The following is a 19,475-nucleotide window of genomic DNA, read 5'->3' as shown; positions in this document are numbered from 1 at the left end:
AAATAATAGCAAGACATAACTACATATTATTTCTGAAGATACAGCTAGGTGGCCTTAGATAAGTCAAAAGCAAAATGATCAAACAAGAGATGCCAAAGAAACCTAACGAAAAGAAGGCTGTCATGACTGTTTAAACATAAGACAAAGTGGATTTTCAACAAGAAGACATAGCAACCTGAAACATTCATGCACCTAATAACAGGTTCGGTTCTCAAATTTTAAATGCTGAAAAATCATTACTTTGCTATGTGCTATCAGCGGTAGAAGTGACTTAGTTAAATGGGATACCAGTAAATACTGCTTGGAAAATGTGTCTGATTTTCATCCACAGAAGCCAGAGCATTATTTAGCCTTACTTATTTTGCTTTTTAAATGCATGGCCAACTTACAGAGCTGGAGCTCAAGGTGCCATCACTAAGAGTGACAGTATTTCCTATCTAGATGATTAATTTCTGTCAGAATCAATAAGTCATAATTGATGTTAAGACAAAAATACATACTTATGTAATAAAAAGCTATGCACTTCAAACGTGTCAGGCAAGCAAATGGTTATTTGGATAATAGTTTATTTCCTTATCAAAAATCTATTTCAGATATAAGTATCAACGATACCCTAAAGAATTCATAAGATCACACTCAGCATCACTAAGTAATCATTTGTATAGTACATTTAAGTTTCTTTCTGTTGAATTTTTTACCTAGATTATGTCTGTGTCTTTTTAGAGACACAAAGTTTACATAAATATGATGCAACATCTTTGTTATGCCTTTAATTTTTGATCCCTATAGCTTTCATTCATATCTGGGACACACAGATAGCCCAAATGATTTAATAGCACTCAGGCACAGAAATCAAAAGAAATATCTTTTCCAGACCAATGTCATTCACGGAGGCAAAAGCCAAATTTCCAAGGGAGAAGGAAGCAGACACAGGCAGCATTTGGAAAGCACACTTAGTTCAGTCTTACCTGAACCACAGCAACTGTGCTCACACATCTCTGTAGATATTCTTGGAGTCAGGGATCCGCCTATCATTTTCTCTCTTGCATTTTCTTACCACAAGATGTGCTGAAATGCCAGCTTCAGCTGTTTCCTATCTGTGTTTAGAAACTAACTGAACTCTTCACTCCTAAAGCTACTGGTGTCCCACTTTTCAAATGCGGTGGCAAGCCCATCCTCCTCGACTCTGAATTTGCTTGTTTTATCCAACTCATTGTCATTTTGCCTTCCCTGGTCTGCCATGATACATCAAGTTAGTGGGTGCACGGTAAATCGCTTCAGTCAGTCCGACTCTTTGTGACCCCATGGACTGCAGCCCGCCAGGCTCCTCTGTCCATGGGATTCTCCAGGTAAGAATACTGGAGTGGGTTGCCATTTCATTCTCCAGAGGGTCTTCCCGGCCCAAGGATGGAACCCTTGTCTTTTGTGTCTTCTGTATTGACAGGCAAGTTCTTTACCACTAGCACCACCTGGGAAGCCCTAAACCAAGTTAGGGTACATGCTATAATTACTCTCACATTTTCTTCTTCCTCTCCAGGCCCCACAGTGCTATTCTTCCTTTGGTAGTGTCATAGGCTGAAAGTCCGTGTGCCCCCAAAATTCATATAATGAAATCTAACCCCTAATGTGATGGTGTTTGGAGCTGGGGCCTTTGGGAGGTAATTCCTTCATGAGGCTGGAGCCCTTGAACAATCAACCAGAGAGCCAGTTCTCTCCTTCTCCACCAGGTGGGGATACAAGAAGATGGCCCTCTGCAAACCAGCAAGTTGGCTCTCACCGGACCCAGAATCTGCCAGCACCTGGATCTTGGACTTCCCAGCTTCTAGAATTATGAGAAATAAGCGTATGTTGTGTTGTCTTAAGCCAACCAGTCCTTTTTTTTTCCCCTTGTTCTTTCTTTGTCGAGAGATGTCATTTTAGTTGCTACAATTACCCCTGAGATGGGCCTGGCCAAGGAGAAGAGGCCGGCTGTGAGTTCCGGCCAGAGAGGGCCTTGGAGCCAAGTGCTGAAGGTGCACGCCCAGAAACGGCCGCGAGGTGGCGCGCGCTGCACAGGCTGCCCAGGATGGGGGACTCAGGCCCGCCCAGGTAGGCGCCCGGGGATCAACGGTCCATGGGGTCTCCAGGACCCGCCCCCACCGGGCCGCTGGGCCCTGGAAGCCCCTGCCTCGGGCCTCAAAGGGAGTTCACTCGGTCCAGGGAGCTTAGCCCATCTGTATGAGGGGAGCGCGGCCGCCACAGCCTGGGGACCGGTCCAAAGCAGCCAGCCTGGTGCGAGGTCAGCCCCAGGTCGGTCCAGGGCAGCGCTAAGCTCCTCCCGCTCTGTGGGCACCCGGCTGCCCCCGGGGGGCTGACGGCCGAGTCGCGTCCGCAGAGCCGGCCCGGCTCTCCAGGTAGGCTCTTCGCCGTCCCCTGACCCCAGCGGGCAGGGCTCCAGCCAGGCCCTCACAGCCTCCGCCCCGGCACCTATCCTTGAGCAGGTCTGCCTTGCAGCCTCCAGGACAAGGGGACCCAACCACTGGCAGCGTCACTGACCTCTGGGGACCCGGCTTAAAGTGTTTCCGGAGGTGTGTGGGCTGATGACCCGGAAGCTGAAGACTGATGACCTGGAAGCCAAGGCTGGCGTCAGGCGGACAGGCCGTGGTCAGCATCCACGCCTGTGGTGTCCAGGTGAGCAGCTTCGCCCAGCACGTGCCGGTGGCGTGTGGGGAGCCGCCCTGCCCCGGGCGCGCAGCTCTGGGGAAAGCCCCGCGGAAGACCCTAAAGGCCTTTGACCGACGCCACGCTGGGCAGAGCCTCCTCTGCAGACAGTCCGGACGCGTGTTTTGTTTGAGCCTGGTGCACGTGTCGTTATAGAAATAGAGCAGCGTTCCTGATGCCAGTATATTGGGAGACAATATGTGAAATATTTGGCTTCCCTGGTGGCTCAGCAATAAAGAGTCCGCCTGCAAAGCAGAAGACATAAATCCTTTGAGTGGAAACGATCCCCTGGAGGAAGGCATGGCAACCCACTCTGGTATTTTTATCTGTATAATTTCACGAACAGAGGAGCCTGGCAGGCTACAGTCCATAGGGTCGCAAAGAGTCAGACACGACTGAAGTGACTGAGCAGCAGCAGCGTGTGAAATATTATATATATATATATATACTTACAGTATGAACGTACCTCATATAAACATTATTATGCACATATTACCTTATATTACATATTACCTTATTTATACATATTCAATATCTTAATACATTATATAATAATATGACTATATTTACACATAACATTTATTATGCATATAACATACATTACCTTATATATAAATATTCAATATTGTTTAGTCACTAAGTCATGTCTGACTCTTTTGTGACCCCCATGGACTGCAGCCGGCCAGGCTCCTCTGTCCTTGGGATTTTCCAGGCAAGAATACTGGAGTATTCTTCTGAAGATCCTTCTCCAAGGGATCGTCTCCACCCAGGGATCAAACCCGTGTCTCCGGCATTGTCAGGCAGATCCTTTACCGTTGAGCCATCAGGGAAGTCAGTATTCAGTACAGTAATACATCATATGTGGTTAAAGGAAATTGGCTTGCTTCCACATGGGTCTCAATGGTTGAAATGTTTGAATATATATATCCTAGGAGTGTGTGGTGGAGAAGGCCATGGCACCCCACTCTAGTGCTCTTGCCTGGAAAATCCCATGGACGGAGGAGCCTGGTAGGCCACAGTCCATGGGATTGCAAAGAGTCGGTCACAACTGAGCGACTTCACTTTCACTTTTCACTTTCATGCATTGGAGAAGGAAATGGCCACCCAGTCCAGTGTTCTTGCCTGGAGAATCCCAGGGACAGGGGAACCTGGTGGGCTGCTGTCTATGGGGTCACACAGAGTCGGACACAACTGAAGCAACTTAGTAGCAGCAACAGGAGTGTGTGGACTTGAAATGGGCAGGGTTTGGACACCTCCTGGACTTGGCAAGAGGCTAAAAGGAGGGAAGCCAGATGAAGACCATATTTCTGCCTTTGATATTGGGGACGGTTATGGTGATGTTCAGTGATACGAAGTATGCTCAGATGAAGGTATTCAGTTCACGGTGCACACCATAAGCTAACAGCGCTAGAGTAAGGTCTGGGCCTCTGAAAATAGACATTGGGTGGTCATTGTATTATAGAAAAAATAGGCAGAACTATCCAAGTGAATGGGATTGTTCAGGAAAATGTCACATAGGCAGCAGTAAATATGGTGATATACATTCTAAATATATATAAAACTGAGACCACCTTTTAAAAATAACTTGACATTTTTAGAGGTTTGATAGACTGAGCAGGTTAAACATTATGTGTCCGTCTTTGAATGTTTGTAATTCAAACTTTCTATAAAATTAATACTCCGCTATTTCTGCTTTCCTAAATATACCTGATCATAGTCACTGAGCAGAGTGGGTCATGTTTATTCTGTTCATGCATTCCTATGGCTATTTCCTTTCGCTCAAGTTATCATTTATTTTTATTAAATGTCAAAGATTTTAGCCTTCTTCTTGCTTCTGGAACACACCAATCTTGTCTTAGAGATTTTGAGCTAGTTCTGATTTAGACACTTTTCCTTCAGATATCTACAGGGTTAATTCCCTTTCCTCCTTTAAGCCTTTCCTCAAAAAACGCCTTTCCAACCAGCCTTCCCCCGATTATCTTTTTAAAATTGCATCTCTGCCCATGATTTGCAAATAACCTTTCAGTTCAGTTCAGTTCAGTTCAGTTCAGGCACTCAGTCGTGTCTGACTCTTTGCAGCCCCATGAATCGCAGCACACCAGGCCTCCCTGTCCATCACCAATTCCCGGGATTCACTCAAACTCATGTCCATCGAGTCGGTGATGCCACCCAGCCATCTCATCCTCTGTCGTCCCCTTCTCCTCCTGCTCCCAACCCCAGAATCAGGGTCTTTTCCAATGAGTCAACTCTTCGCATGAGGTGGCCAAGGTATAACCGTTGGAATAACCGTTGCTGCTGCTGCCGCTGCTAAGTTGCTTCAGTCGTGTCCGACTCTGTGCGACCCCATAGACGGCAGCCCGCCAGGCTCCCCTGTCCCTGGGATTCTCCAGGCAAGAACACTGGAGTGGGTTGCCATTTCCTTCTCCAATGCATGAAAGTGAAAAGTGAAAGTGAAGTCGCTCAGTCGTGTCCGACCCTTAGCGACCCCATGGACTGCAGCCTACCAGGCTCCTCCGTCCATGGGACTTTCCAGGCAAGAGTACTGGAGTGGGGTGCCACTGCCTTCTCCGGGAATAACCATTAGCCAGCTGTAATTTTTTCCCCCAGGATCACTTGTCCCCTTTTAACAATGGGCAGATTTACTTTTATTGTTTTGATTCATTATTTCCTGCCTCATCCTCCTACAGCATGAGCTCCAAGAAGGTGGGGACTCCGTCTGTTTTATTTACTTATGTGTTCCAAGGATCCTCAACTTTCCCTGACATGTATTAGGCACTTGATAGATCATTACAATGAAGGAAAAAATATAATAAAACACATTAGAATGTGCCACACATCACCTGGAACCAAGCTAGCTTGTAGTAAATATTTGTCGAAAGCCCTGAAACAAAGCACATATGAGGAACCATTAATGAGACTGTATACTGATGTGATGGCTGGAGTCTGACGGAGTGTCTGAAAGTAGAAGGAATTACTATGAAATATTTTAGTGCCATGACTGGATTGATTGCTTTGGTGTTTAAGAAAAGAGTGCTTACCTTTTTGAAAAAATATACTGAACTACTTAATGAAAAAACGTGATCTTTAAGATTTGCGTCACAATATTTGTGTGGGGAAAAGAAAGCATGTAAAGCTTCAGCAGAGACAAGTGTGCCCACAGGTTGCTAATGGTTGTCACTTGATGATGGACACATGGCATGTCATTGACTGTTCCCCCTACTTTTGTGGATTGTTGATACTTTTCAAAATTAAAAAAAATAATAAAAGGCTGTAGATATTAAAATAAATCACCTACTTTCTGATAGAATGAATACAAGAGATGTTCTTGATAGTGTAAGATTTAGTCCATCATTGTCTATTCAGAAAATTCATACCTCAGAGTATGAACCCTGTTTTAACTCTGTGCATGAATATAGGTTCAGTTCAGTTCAGTTGCTCAGTCATGTCTGACTCTTTGTGACCCCATGGACTGCAGCACACCAGGCCTCCCTGTCCATCACCAACTCCTGGAGCCTGATCAAACTCGTGTCCATTGAGTCAGTCATGCCATACAGCCATCTCATCCTCTGTCATCCCCTTCTCCCGCCTTCAGTCTTTCCCAGTATCAGGGTCTTTTCCAGTGAGTCAGTTCTTCGCATCTGGTGGCCAAAGTATTGGAATTTCAGCTTCAGCATCAGTCCTTCCAATGAATATTCAGGACTGATTTCCTTTAGGATTGACTGGTTTGATCTCCTTGGTACAAAGCAGGAAAATTATGTGAAGCAGCAGAGGAAAATCCTAGGTTGATGTGAGACAATGGATTTTTATTTCAACTAATAGCATGCTTACAAGGAATCCTGTGTTTTCAAGTATTTAATTTTTGCATTTAAAAATGACTCAACTAGAATCAAGATAATAAGCATTTAATTTACACTTGGAAATGATGTATCTTCCTGCTTATTCAATGCCAACCTGGAAGTACGGCAGATTGGTAACCAGGCTGATGGTGTAAGGATGCGGGACACTGTCCAAGGCAGCTTTGCAGGATCCCATTTAAGCTCATTCAGAGAATCTACATGCTACGACCTGTCCAGCTTCACTTTTGTCTAAAAATGCAATCCTTGCCAAATTACAGCAGTTTTTCATATGTATCTATGCAAAAACCTGAGACCAGGAACTCAGTATAGATATTTCCATTTATACTAAAGCTAAAACAGCTGTCTATAGCTCATCCATCAAAGTGATTGACTTCTGTCTATATTACATTCCATCCTTGGAACTCATCATCATCTGGGAGCTTTCCGTCTAGGTGAACATCAAATAATATTTTTAACATTAAACATTTTTAATTTGTTTATTATATTAACATATAATAAAAAATTACCTTGAGATATTATCTGAGGAAATTGTCATTCTTAGAAAAACTAGGTATATTATCTTGATTGAAGGGTGGAAGAAACTGATGATGTAAAGGAAATCTATAGTCTTGCTGAGAAGAATCAGAAACTAACATATTTACATAATGAGGTGGAAAATCTACAGATCTGGGTTTTAGACTTGGTTCTTGTCTGGAGTTTATAAGACATTTGGCTTATGTGTTACTTGGTATTCTTTTTATGAAGAACTCAAGCAGGAATTTGTGTCTTATATTACTATCAGTAATATCTGTGCTTCTCCTAAGCAAGCAATTAGCAATCAAGTCAATTAATTCTTATTTAAAAAATACAAGTGGCAGTATTTCACTTTGCTATTTGGCTTCTAGAAAGCATCAGGCCAAGGTGGTGGGCACTTCAAACAAGATATTTATCTTTATGGTATTGAAGTCTTTACCCTCATTTCTCAACCTGTTATGATTCTTCTCTTGCTGTACAATCTACATTGCTTCTATTTTTGTTTTGTGTTTTATCATACACCTTACATCTTTGTTGTCTGTAATAAGTCGACAGGAAAGATCCTTAACTTAGAATCTTTTTCCTTCACTTGTCAAAATGATATTTAGAACAGTTTATGTTTGCAAGAGATTTATCTTTTACAATAATATCACCACTATTTACCTTGTGCTAAGTTGCTTCAGTCACATCCAACCTATGGACTGTAGCCCACCAGGCTCCTCTGTCCACAGGTTTCTCCAGGCAAGAATACTGGACTGGGTTGATATGCCCTTCTCTAACCATTTACCTTAGTATTGTTTAAAAGAAAAACACAATATAGTAATAATTATAATTATACTGCATATAATACTTCTTTTATAGGCAATATAGTAAAAAATTGTACTGTGTTGAGGGAAAGTTTTATCTAATATTGTTTAGAATCTGTCCTCAAACTCTAAACAAGCAACACTGTTATCATTCAAAAACTCATAGAACAGAAATGGACATTATTCATGGTTGAACATTATTCATTTATTAAAAAATAATTTTATTACAAGTGATAAGGCTATCTGAGGAATCTATATTAAGTATCTTATACCATTAAAAAAGCACACATCTTAGAATAAACCCCAAGTGTATTAATGGAAAGATGTAACTCTAATATAATGTACAATTATCCCCTAAGTCTTGTTTAGAATTAACATCCTACCTTCCTCACTATATCCTGCTAAAAGAGTTACAGGCTTCCCTGGTGGCTCAGACTATAAGGAGTCCACCTGCAATTCAGGAGACCTGGAATCGATCCCTGGGTCAGGAAAATCCCCTGGATAAGGGAACCCACTCCAGTATTCTTGCCTGGAGAATTCTGTAGACAGAGGAACCTGGAGGACCACAGTCCATGGGGTCGCAGAGTTGAACATGACTGAGTGACCAACACTTTCAAAAGAGGAGCAAATCATTTCCATCAATAACTTCTATAAGAATAGAAACTCCAGTGTGTAATAAGTGGGATGTGCCACGTTCCACTTTCTGACTGCAGAAATGGAAAACCTATCCTCCCATTCCTTGGTAATATAAGAACCCACTGAAAGGAACTATGTGATTCTTTTGGAACACATTAGACTATTACATGTACGGTTTTGCATGAGTCATCATATTCGTAAGCGTAAGTTATCAGCCAGAGGAAGGTGCTATGGGAAAAGACACACTAATTTGTTCAAACCGAACGGCTTTATTACACAATCAAAGGATCAGATCAGTAAAGCAGAGTCAACAGCTGTGGTGGGGATGAAATTATTTAAAACAAGCAGAGGAAGCATGTTTATGCCCAGAGTCGGAGCCTGAATATCACTCTCTAAGCAGCATTCTGATAGTTGTCATGTATTTTGGCAGAGGAGAAATTCAAATTGGATGAAATGCAAGAAGGACAAAGCATATGAGGCTCCAGATGATTCTAGGACTGTCACATTTAGCAAAAACTCCACAGACCTTTATTTGCAATTCATGGCAGTAATACCATCACTAGAGATGGAAACCAGCAACCCTATTATCACAGAGAAAGACAGGCTGTGCATGATAAATTAGACCTGAAATGCAGGAGGAGAATTGTTAAGAAGTGGGTTTCAGTGTGGCTGGCAGGAAACAGTTCAGTTGAGCAGAGGTAATCCCTGGAATGTCCCACATATGTGAATCAAAAATAAGGTTGCCAGGTTGAGCAAATAAAGTTACAAGACATGGTTAAATTTTAATTGCAGACATAATGGGCAATTTGTTGTATCAGTTCAGTTCAGTTCAGTCACTCGGTCGTGTCCGACTTTTGCGACCCCATGAATCGCAGCACACCAGGCCTCCCTGTCCATCACCATCTCCCGGAGTTCACTCAGACTCACGTCCATCGAGTCAGTGATGCCATCCAGCCATCTCATCCTTGGTCGTCCCCCTCTCCTCCTGCCCCCAATCCCTCCCAGCATCAGAGTCTTTTCCAATGAGTCAACTCTTCACATGAGGTGGCCCAAGTACTGGAGCTTCAGCTTTAGCATCATTCCTTCCAAGGAAATCCCAGGGTTGATCTCCTTCAGAATGGACTGGTTGGATCTCCTTGCAGTCCAAGGGACTCTCAAGAGTCTTCTCCAACACCACAGTTCAAAAGCATCAATTCTTCGGTGCTCAGCCTTCTTCACAGTCCAACTCTCACATCCATACATGACCACAGGAAAAACCATAGCCTTGACTAGATGGACCTTAGTTGGCAAAGTAATGTCTCTGCTTTTGAATATGCTATCTAGGTTTATCATAACTTTTCTTCCAAGGAGTAAGCATCTTTTAATTTCATGGCTGCAGTCACCATCTGCAGTGATTTTGGAGCCTAGAAAAGTGAAGTCTGACACTGTTTCCACTGTTTCCCCATCTATTTCCCATGAAGTGATGGGACCAGATGCCATGATCTTCATTTTCTGAATGTTGAGCTTTAAGCCAACTTTTTCACTCTCCTCTTTCACTTTCATCAAGAGGCTTTTGAGTTCCTCTTCACTTTCTGCCATAAGGGTGGTGTCATCTGCAGATCTGAGGTTATTGATATTTCTCCTGGCAATCTTGATTCCAGCTTGTGTTTCTTCCAGTCCAGTGTTTCTCATGATGTACTCTGCATATAAGTTAAATAAGCAGGGTGACAATATACACTCTTGATGGACTCCTTTTCCTATTTGGAACCAGTCTGTTGTTCCATGTCCAGTTCTAACTGTTGCTTCCTGACCTGCATACAGGTTTCTCAAGAGGCAGGTCAGGTGGTCTGGTATTCCCATCTCTTTCAGAATTTTCCACAGTTTATTGTGATCCACACAGTCAAAGGCTTTGGCATAGTCAATAAAGCAGAAAGAGATGTTTTTCTGGAACTCTCTTGCTTTTTCCATGATCCAGCGGATGTTAAAGAAATGCAAAAAAGCAAAATGGCTGTCTGGGGAGGCCTTACAAATAGCTGTGAAAAGAAGAGAGGCGAAAAGCAAAGGAGAAAAGGAAAGATATAAGCATCTGAATGCAGAGTTCCAAAGAATAGCAAGGAGAGATAAGAAAGCCTTCTTCAGCGATCAATGCAAAGAAATAGAGGAAAACAACAGAATGGGAAAGACTAGAGATCTCTTTAAGAAAATTAGAGGGTGAAGGCGATGGCACCCCACTCCAGTACTCTTGCCTGGAAAATCCCATGGATGGAGGAGCCTGGTAGGCTGCAGTCCATGGGGTCGCTAAGAGTCCGACATGACTGAGCGACTTCACTTTTCACTTTCATGCATTGGAGAAGGAAATGGCAACCCATGCCGGTGTTCTTGCCTGGAGAATCCCAGGGACGGGGGAGCCTGGTGAGCTGCTGTCTGTGGGGTCGCACAGAGTCGGACATGACTGAAGCGACTTAGCAGCAGCAGCAGCAGCAGCATGCCTTGCTGGGGTGGCTGCTTTAGTGAGTAATCTCTCTCAGTGTCCTGGGGGACTTGAGGTGTAAACTGAGCTTTTTCATGTACAAAACAGCCAGCCCCAGGAATGTTATCTGGGTGTAAGGACTGAAATCGTGTTCACTACTGCTTGTTAAATCAATGGTTTCTTTTATCAACTCCTAAAGGTGCATCTGGAAAGCACAGCGACAATATGATGGCCAGATACAAAATCCTTGACATTCGTGTAACTTTTTTCTAGTACAGATTTTAAATTACTGCCAATTTCAGGTGTTCTTAAAGAACAAAAGAATGGTAATAAATATTTCAAGCATTTGGAAAATCATAATGAAAGTTTTATTACCTTTGTATTTTTGATAAAAATTCAAAATAAACTTCTAAATATCTTTTGATATAGAAAAAAAAAAAAAAGAAAATTAGAGATACCAAGGGAACATTTCATGCAAAGATGGGCTCGATAAAGGACAGAAATGGTATGGACCTAACAGAAGCAGAAGATATTAAGAAGAGGTGGCAAGAATACATGGAAGAACTGTGCAAAAAAGATCTTCACGACCCAGATAATCATGATGATGTGATCACTCATGTAGAGCCAGACATCTTGGAATGTGAAGGCAAGTGGGCCTTAGAAAGCACCACTATGGACAAAGGTAGTGGAGGTGATGGAATTCCAGTGGAGCTGTTTCAAATCCTGAAAGATGATGCTGTGAAAGTGCTGCACTCAATATGCCAGCAAATTTGGAAAACTCAGCAGTGGCCACAGGACTAGAAAAGGTCAGTTTTCATTCCAATGCCAAAGAAAGGCAATGCCAAAGAATGCTCAAAGTACTGCACAGTTGCACTCATCTCACATGCTAGTAAAGTAATGCTCAAAATTCTCCAAGCCAGGCTTCAGCAGTACGTGAACCGTGAACTCCCTGATGTTCAAGCTGGTTTTAAAAAAGGCAGAGGAACCAGAGATCAAATTGCCAACATCCGCTGGATCATGGAAAAAGCAAGAGAGTTCCAGAAAAACATCTCTTTCTGCTTTATTGACTATGCCAAAGCCTTTGACTGTGTGGATCACAATTTGTTGTATATATGTACCAAATACTGCATATTCTCTTGCTAAAAAATAGTCATTGGTTGTATGAAGTTTATATTTAACTGTGAGTCCTGTATTTTATCTGGCAGCCCTCACTAGAAATCAATATTTGCTGAAAAGCTTAGATGAACTGAATTGAATCTCCCTGTCTCTATAGTTCACCTCAGGATATCATAAGCCTCTCAGTTAATATTTGTCTTGTTTTTCTGTGTCTGGCTTCACAAATGACCACAAACTTGGGGACTTAACAACAACACACATTTGTTATCTAAGTGTTGTGTAGTTTAGAAGTCCAACTTGGGTCCTGCTGGGCTAAAATCAAGATATTGCCAGAGCTGTGTTCCTCCTGGACATTCTGGCAGGAAATCCTCCTCCTTTTACCATCTTTTAGAGGCCACCAGGGGGCTTCCCAGGTGGCTCAATGGTAAAGAACCTGGCTCCCAATGCAGAAGACACGGATTGAATCCCTGGATCAGGAAGATCCCCTGGAGAAGGAAATGGCAACCCACTCCAGTATTTCTAGCCTGGAGAATCCCATGAACAGAGGAGCCTGGCAGGCTGCGGTCTGTGGAGTCGCAAAGAGTTGAGCATGACCGAGGGGCTAAGCGCTCACGTGCGCGTGCACGCAGACCGCATTCCTTGGCTTGATGCTCCTGTCCTCTGTCTGCTAAGCTGACGGTGACACGTTGAGTCCTTCTCACACTGGGCCATTCACCAGGGCTTTTTCCACAATCCCAGTTCCTTTCCCCTGGCCCACCTGCCCCAATCTTTAAAACATATCTGTGTTGGATTAGGCAATAATTTTAAAGCTGCTTTATCCTGAGTGACCTGCCATTATACTCTTTTAATGGGCTAGATTCACTTTCTAATAGGATACAAAGAAAGCAGGTTGTGGTTGTCTGAGGGATCAAACATTCCACCCAAGTATGTTTAATTTTTTTACTACTGTTTTTTTTTAATTTTTTGGTCATGCTGCATGGATCTTAGTTTCCTGACCAGGGATCAAACCTGAGCCCCCTGCATTGGAAATCCCTTGAGTGTGTTTAGAAGAAAGCAGTGCAATGCAATACAAAAATGTCAGTGGGGAAGAGCTCTACCTGTTAACACCAAATGATTTGATTATTCTCTAAACATCATTTGCTTGACCATGCACGATGGAATCCTTGCATTGTGTAATTTCATAAGGATGGGCATATAAAATGCAAGCAGCAACTTTATAGCTGTGAACTTTTTATGAAGAAAGAACTAGAACAAAGTGACAGTGGGGACAAAATCCTAATTTTCTGTTGATTCACTACATATCACAAAACTATTTCTTGAGAGACACACACACATACACACACTCTCTGGGGTCAAATATGAGTTTACATATTTGAACAGGAGGTTACTTGGAGAAATTCCGTTCTTATAACTCTATTATTATGATTTACTAGTTAAGGCTATTCTTTATATATCAGGATGTCCTACATTAGCAACTGGAAAGATCGACTTCTGATTAATAAAATCATTTTTTATCATTTTCTTTTGTGGAGAATGGGGGGGGAAAGTCCCTTTTTATTACCGGAATGTTTAATGTAATTGGTGTCAATATCAGGGAATTAAGTTTTTCAGCTAGATTCTCTTTAGATGGGCGAGTTTAGGTTATTGAGACATTTTTAAAACAATTCATTTCTTTCTTACTCTTTCTTTTTATGCCACAGGTTCAGTGATAAGTTTTTGTGGTGTATAATCTCCCTTAAATTCCAACTTTAAGTGACTGTAATTACTGTAATTATTGAACACATTTTAGGAGCCACGTTATGCTCTAAGCTCTGTACATATGCTTTATACAAGACTCATCATAATAGGTATTATTTGCATTTTATTGAAGAGGAAACTGAGGCTTTTATAACACTTGATTTTATAACTACTTGATTCCAAAGTTTTAGTCAAGACTTGAAACCAGCTCTATCTAAAGACTAAACACCTTGTTCTTAATAGCTATGTAATCATGCCTCCAAAATATATTATTGTGCTTTATTTATACAGTTATAATTTGCTGGTGTGCTCTTATACATTTTTATTACAATGGCCATGATTGCATTTTTCTCTCTCCTGCTGGGTTGCCAAGTAAAGACTTGAGAAATGTTCTTGTTTGACTTTGACATCCTTTCCTCATATACCGAGTTCACACTCGGTGAACACTAGCATGTAAGTCCTTGGAAGTTAGGATCTGTGGTTTGTTCAAGTGTCTTATATCCTGACAGAACCTACCATGGATTTCCAATGAAGATACATTCACTGATGAGTTAGAGATTAAAGGGCTGTATGTTAACTGTATGTGTGATGAGTGCATGACAATGCACTCTTTCTCTATAGAAAGAGGCATAAGTCAAAGCTCTGAGTGGGCAGAGCAGAGACCCATGAGGGATGTCCATGTGCAGTCAATGGAACTCATGAATATGTTAAGCTTTATGGGAAGAGAAATTATGGTTGCCGATGAAATTAAGGTTATTCATCAGATGACCTTAAAATAGAGAGATTATCCTGGATTATCGTGATGGGTCCAGGGTCAGGACAAGGGTCCTTAAGTGGAAAATGGGATGGAGTCAGAAGAGAGCCAGGGGGGATGCAGCGTGGAGGAGGCTCGGATAATGCCGTTTGGGAAGGCATGTGGGTGGTGTCTCGGAGCCTCCAGAAGGAAGGTGGCTTTGGCAACATCTTGACTAGCCCAGTGAGATAACATAAGTCTAAGATAATACACTTTGTTATTTTAAGCTATGGTATCGGTGGCAACTTGGTATAGAACCACTACAAAATAGCATAGCTCTGAAGTGACATTACTCAAAAGCCTCAAATTCTAGGCATAGTTATGTTTTATGACTTCTAAATTTGGTAACAGAGCACAAATGCCTGTCATATACTCTAAATGGAGCCCAGGGGGGAGGTATACTTCAATGAATACACATTTACTGTAAACAGAAAGAAAGAGAAAGTGAAGTCACTCAGTCGTGTCCGACTCTTTGCAACCCCGTTGACTGTAGCCTACTGGGCTCCTCTGTCCATGGGATTCTCCAGGCAAGGATACTGGAGTGGGATGCCATTTCCTTCTCCAAGGGATCTTCCCAACACAGAGATTGAACCTGGGTCTCCCGCATTGCAGGCAGATGCTTTAACCTCTGAGCCACTAGGGAACCCTAAGTAAATCATTCAAAACAGGTACCTTTTTTGTTGATGAGTATGGTGTTGCATCGGAGAAGGAAATGGCAACCCAGTCCAGTGTTCTTGCCTGGAGAATCCCAGGGACAGGGGAGCCTGGTGGGCTGCCGTCTATGGGGTCGCACAGAGTCGGACACAACTGAAGCGACTTAGCAGCAGCAGCAGCAGCATGGTGTTGCATCTTTATTTAGGAAGAAGGGCTGCAGGGAGATGGGAGGGGGGTTCAGGATGGGGAACACATGTACACCCATGGCGGATTCATGTCAATGTATGCAAAACCAATACAATATTGTAAAGTAAAATAAATAAAACTGAAAAAAAAAGAAAGAAGTGTTACATTCTGAGCTTTGCATGCCATAAAAGTTTTTAATTAAATTTGGAACCAGCCTGTTGTTCCATGTCCAGTTCCAACTATTGCTTCTTAACCTGCATACAGGTTTTGCAGGAGGCGGGTCAGGTGGTCTGGTATTCCCATCTCTTGAAGAATTTTCCACAGTTTGTTGTGATCCACACAGTCAAAGGCTTTAGTCTAGTCAATGAAGCAGAAGTAGATGTTTTTCTGGAATTCTCTTGCTTTTTCTATGATCCAACAGATGTTGGCAATTTGACCTCTGGTTCCTCTGCCTTTTCTAAATCTAGCTCAAACATCTGGAAGTTCTTGTTTTACAAACTATTGAAGCCTAACTTGGAGAATTTTGAGCATTACTTTGCTAGCATGCGAGAAGAGTGAAATTGTACAGTAGTTTGAACATTCTTTGGCATTGCCTTTCTTTGGGATTGGAATGAAGACTGCTTTTCTGGTCCTGTGGCCACTGCCGAGTTTTCCAGATTTGTTGGCATATTGAGTGCAGCACTTTCACAGCATCATCTTTTAGGATTTGAAATAGGTCAGCTGGAATTCAATCACCTCCACTAGCTTTGTTCCTAGTGACACTTCCTAAGGCCCACTTGACTTCGCACTCTAAGATGTCTGGCTCTGGGTGAGTGATGATAACATCATGGTTATCTGGGTCATTGAGATCTTTCTTCTGTATAGTTCTTCTAGGCTGTTTAAAACCCTTACTTGATCCTACTTTGAGGGTAAACTGAAACCCCTGGGTGATACCAGTGCTGGTGATTACTACTTCCAGGTATGAAGTCTAGAAGCCTTGTCCTTGTTATTTTATTTTATTAAATTTTGGCGGCACTGGGTCTTCGTTGCTGTGCCTGTGCTTTCTATAACACGAGGAGCGGGGCCTACTCTTTCTTGCTGTGCCAGCTTTCTCAATGCAATGGCTTCTCCTTTGTGGAGCGTGGGCTCTAGGGTACCCAGGCTCAGTACCTGGGCACACGGGCTTTGTTTCCCTGTGGAATATGGAATCAGCCTGGACTTCAATTGAACCCATGTCCCCTGCATCGGTAGGCAGGTTGTTATCCATTGGAACACCATTGGAAGAAGTTACCTCATTCTTGAAGTGTTCCTACAGATTTAGCATTGCATCCTGCAGCTTTTACTTTGACATAATCACAGATTTCCTCTGCACGTTTTCTGAAACAAATTACTACTGCCTCCTAGGGGCCTTCATGGTGTTCCTTATACACAATGTAGTTTCATCTCCATCAGTTATAACCAGATTTCCTAGGGAAAAGGACAGAACAAAGGTGGCAATCTGAAAGAAAGGAGGTGAATTCTGAGGAAAATGTGACCAAAAAAAGATTTCATGACAGAAAGGAGGCAATTTAAGAGGGAAACCTGACAGAAGAAAGCGTATCATTACAGAAAGGAGGAGATTTCATAAAGGAACCTGACAAAAAGAAGGCATTTTATGACAAACAGGAGGTGATTTCTGAAGGAAAACTGACAAAAAGAAGACACTTTCTGACAGAAGGGAGGTGATTTTCTGAGGAAAACCAGGTGGGGGAAAGGTATTTTATGACAAAAAGGAGGTGATTTCAGAGGAAACATAACAGGAAAAAAAGGCACTTTGTGACAGAAAGGAGATGTTTGAGGGAAACCTGACAGCAAGAAGACACTTTCTGAAAGAAGGAAGAGATTTTCTGAGGAAAGCCTAACAGAAAGAAAGCGCTTACTGAAAGAAAGAAGTTGATTTCTGATGGAAACCTGACAGAAAGAAGGTACTTTATGACAGAAAAGAGACAATTTCTGAGGGAAATGTGACAGAAAGAAGACCCTTTCTGACAGAAAGGAGGTGATTTTCTGAGGGAAATCTGACAGAAAGAAGGCCTTTTGACAGAAAGTAGCAAAAAGTTATCAGCTACACTCCAATTCAAAATAAAAAAATTTAAAAAAATTTTGTTTCAGCTGCAATTGCCCCTACCTAAATGACCTTAGTGAAATATTTTTTATTGTGGTTTATGTAAATTCTCTTATCTGTAAAATTAAAGAATTAAGTATTAAATTACCTTCTAATTTTAAGTCCTTAACATCATATAATTTTACAGTAGCTATCACTGCAAGTGTGTCTACTTCTGATGTAACTGAGGCCAAGATGAGAATTATGTGAACTCCCTCAAGAGGGGACAACTGTATGTCAGAGATCCTAAGATATTCATAGATCAGGCGAAGATCAAACAAGGGAATATCTTCGATGGTATTTGAAGAATCTTCCCATCACTTCATGGCAAATAGAGGGGGAAGCAATGGAAACAGTGAGAGACTTTATTTTGCAGGGCTCCTAAATCACTGCAGATGGTGACTGCAGCCATGAAATTAAAAGACACTTGCTCCTTGAAAGAAAAGCTATGTCCAACCTAGACAGCATATTAAAAAGGAGAGACATTACTTTGCCAACAAAGGTCTGTCTAAATCAATGCTGTGGTTTTTCCAGTAGTCATATATGGTTGTGAGAGTTGGACCATAAGGAAGGCTGAACACCGAAGAACTGATTCTTTAGAACTGTCGTGTTGGAGAAGACTCTTGAGAGTCCTTTGGACAGCAAGGAGATCCAACCAGTCAGTCCTAAAGGAAATCAGTCCTGAATATTCATTGGACTGATGCTGAAGCTGAAACTCCAATACTTTGGCCACCTGATGTGAAGAACTGACTCATTGGGAAAGACCCTGATGCTAGGCAAGATTGAAGTCAGGAGGAGAAGGGGATGACAGAGGGTGAGATAGTTGGATGGCATCACCAGCTCGGTGAACATGAGTTTGATCAAGCTCCAGGAGCTGGTGATGGACAGGGAGGCCTGGCATGCTGCAGTGCATAGGGTCACAAAGAGTCGGACATGACTGAGCGACTGAACTGAACTGAGCTAAATAGATGATTCAAGGAAGAAGGAGAGTTACCCAAGTGAACACTGGTATCATTTTGAAGGATTGGAGCATCCTGCCATGAACAGTGGAGAAAACAGTCTTATCAGTTTTACAAGGATCTGAACAAACTGTCCTGAAAATGACCACATTCTCTTTCTCCTTTATCTATGCTTTAACATTCCAGCTTCTCAATCATGAGCACCAAGGGTGTATATCAGACTGGTAAAATGCTTCCTTCCTATTTTACATTACACTTAAAATTTTGCCACTGAAGCACCATCCCAAATTTCCATGCTTTTCCCAAATTCCCTTGCTTCCTGTTGGTTTTTAATAGTTTGATAGAATTTCTTTTTGTTGTTGCTCCTGAGCTTTCTTACACATCTAACTTTCACCCTTCACAAATATTCCTTTGCCAATAGACTCCAGGTCACTTTCATTCACTAACCAAGTCTGACCCAACAGCTGCCATTTCCACTGTCTCTTTTGGAGATGGGGGCCCTTGTGAAAGCTACTTGATTTGTATCCTTGTGTCAGATGTCAAGGCTTCTCCCCATCCCCCTAAATTTGAGCCCCCTTTTGTAATCATGGAGCTCTTAGAACTTGTTTTCTGTTGGTGGAAATCCTTGTCCTTCTTCCCAATTTGGACGCCATCAGTTCTAAGGAGGATGCTCATGTTGGACCTCTGTATCCCTGAGACTGTGCTTTAGGGTCTGAGTCAATATGGCCATGGTATAACTCAGTGTCCGAGTAGGTCTCCTAAGAACCCAGGTCTACAGTTATTCGCCACCTACCTTTTGGTATTATAGCCAAAGAGAGAAGGAACACAGAAAGCAATAAATGGAGTCTCATGGTTGAATGCGTGGTAGAGCAGTGAGTAATCAGGAACAGCAGGATACAGCGCCTTTTATTTACTTCTGCAGACCAAGAGTCCTTTTAGTCAATGAA

At 42.3% G+C, this 19,475-nt stretch overlaps 1 long non-coding RNA gene across 1 annotated transcript; it reads left to right on the top strand.

Annotated features, from left to right (window-relative positions):
* Nucleotides 1-840: 840 nt before the first annotated feature.
* Nucleotides 841-7,070, top strand: LOC121818090 (uncharacterized). Its single transcript, XR_006058199.2, has 2 exons — nucleotides 841-1,349; nucleotides 1,728-7,070. It is a non-coding gene; the product is annotated as an uncharacterized LOC121818090 (long non-coding RNA).
* Nucleotides 7,071-19,475: the final 12,405 nt, after the last annotated feature.

The sequence above is a fragment of the Ovis aries genome, chromosome 26, assembly GCF_016772045.2.
Source record: "Ovis aries strain OAR_USU_Benz2616 breed Rambouillet chromosome 26, ARS-UI_Ramb_v3.0, whole genome shotgun sequence".
Classification (NCBI taxonomy): domain Eukaryota; kingdom Metazoa; phylum Chordata; class Mammalia; order Artiodactyla; family Bovidae; genus Ovis; species Ovis aries.
Note: the sequence above shows the minus strand (reverse complement) of the source record. Positions and strands in the feature narration are given on the sequence as shown.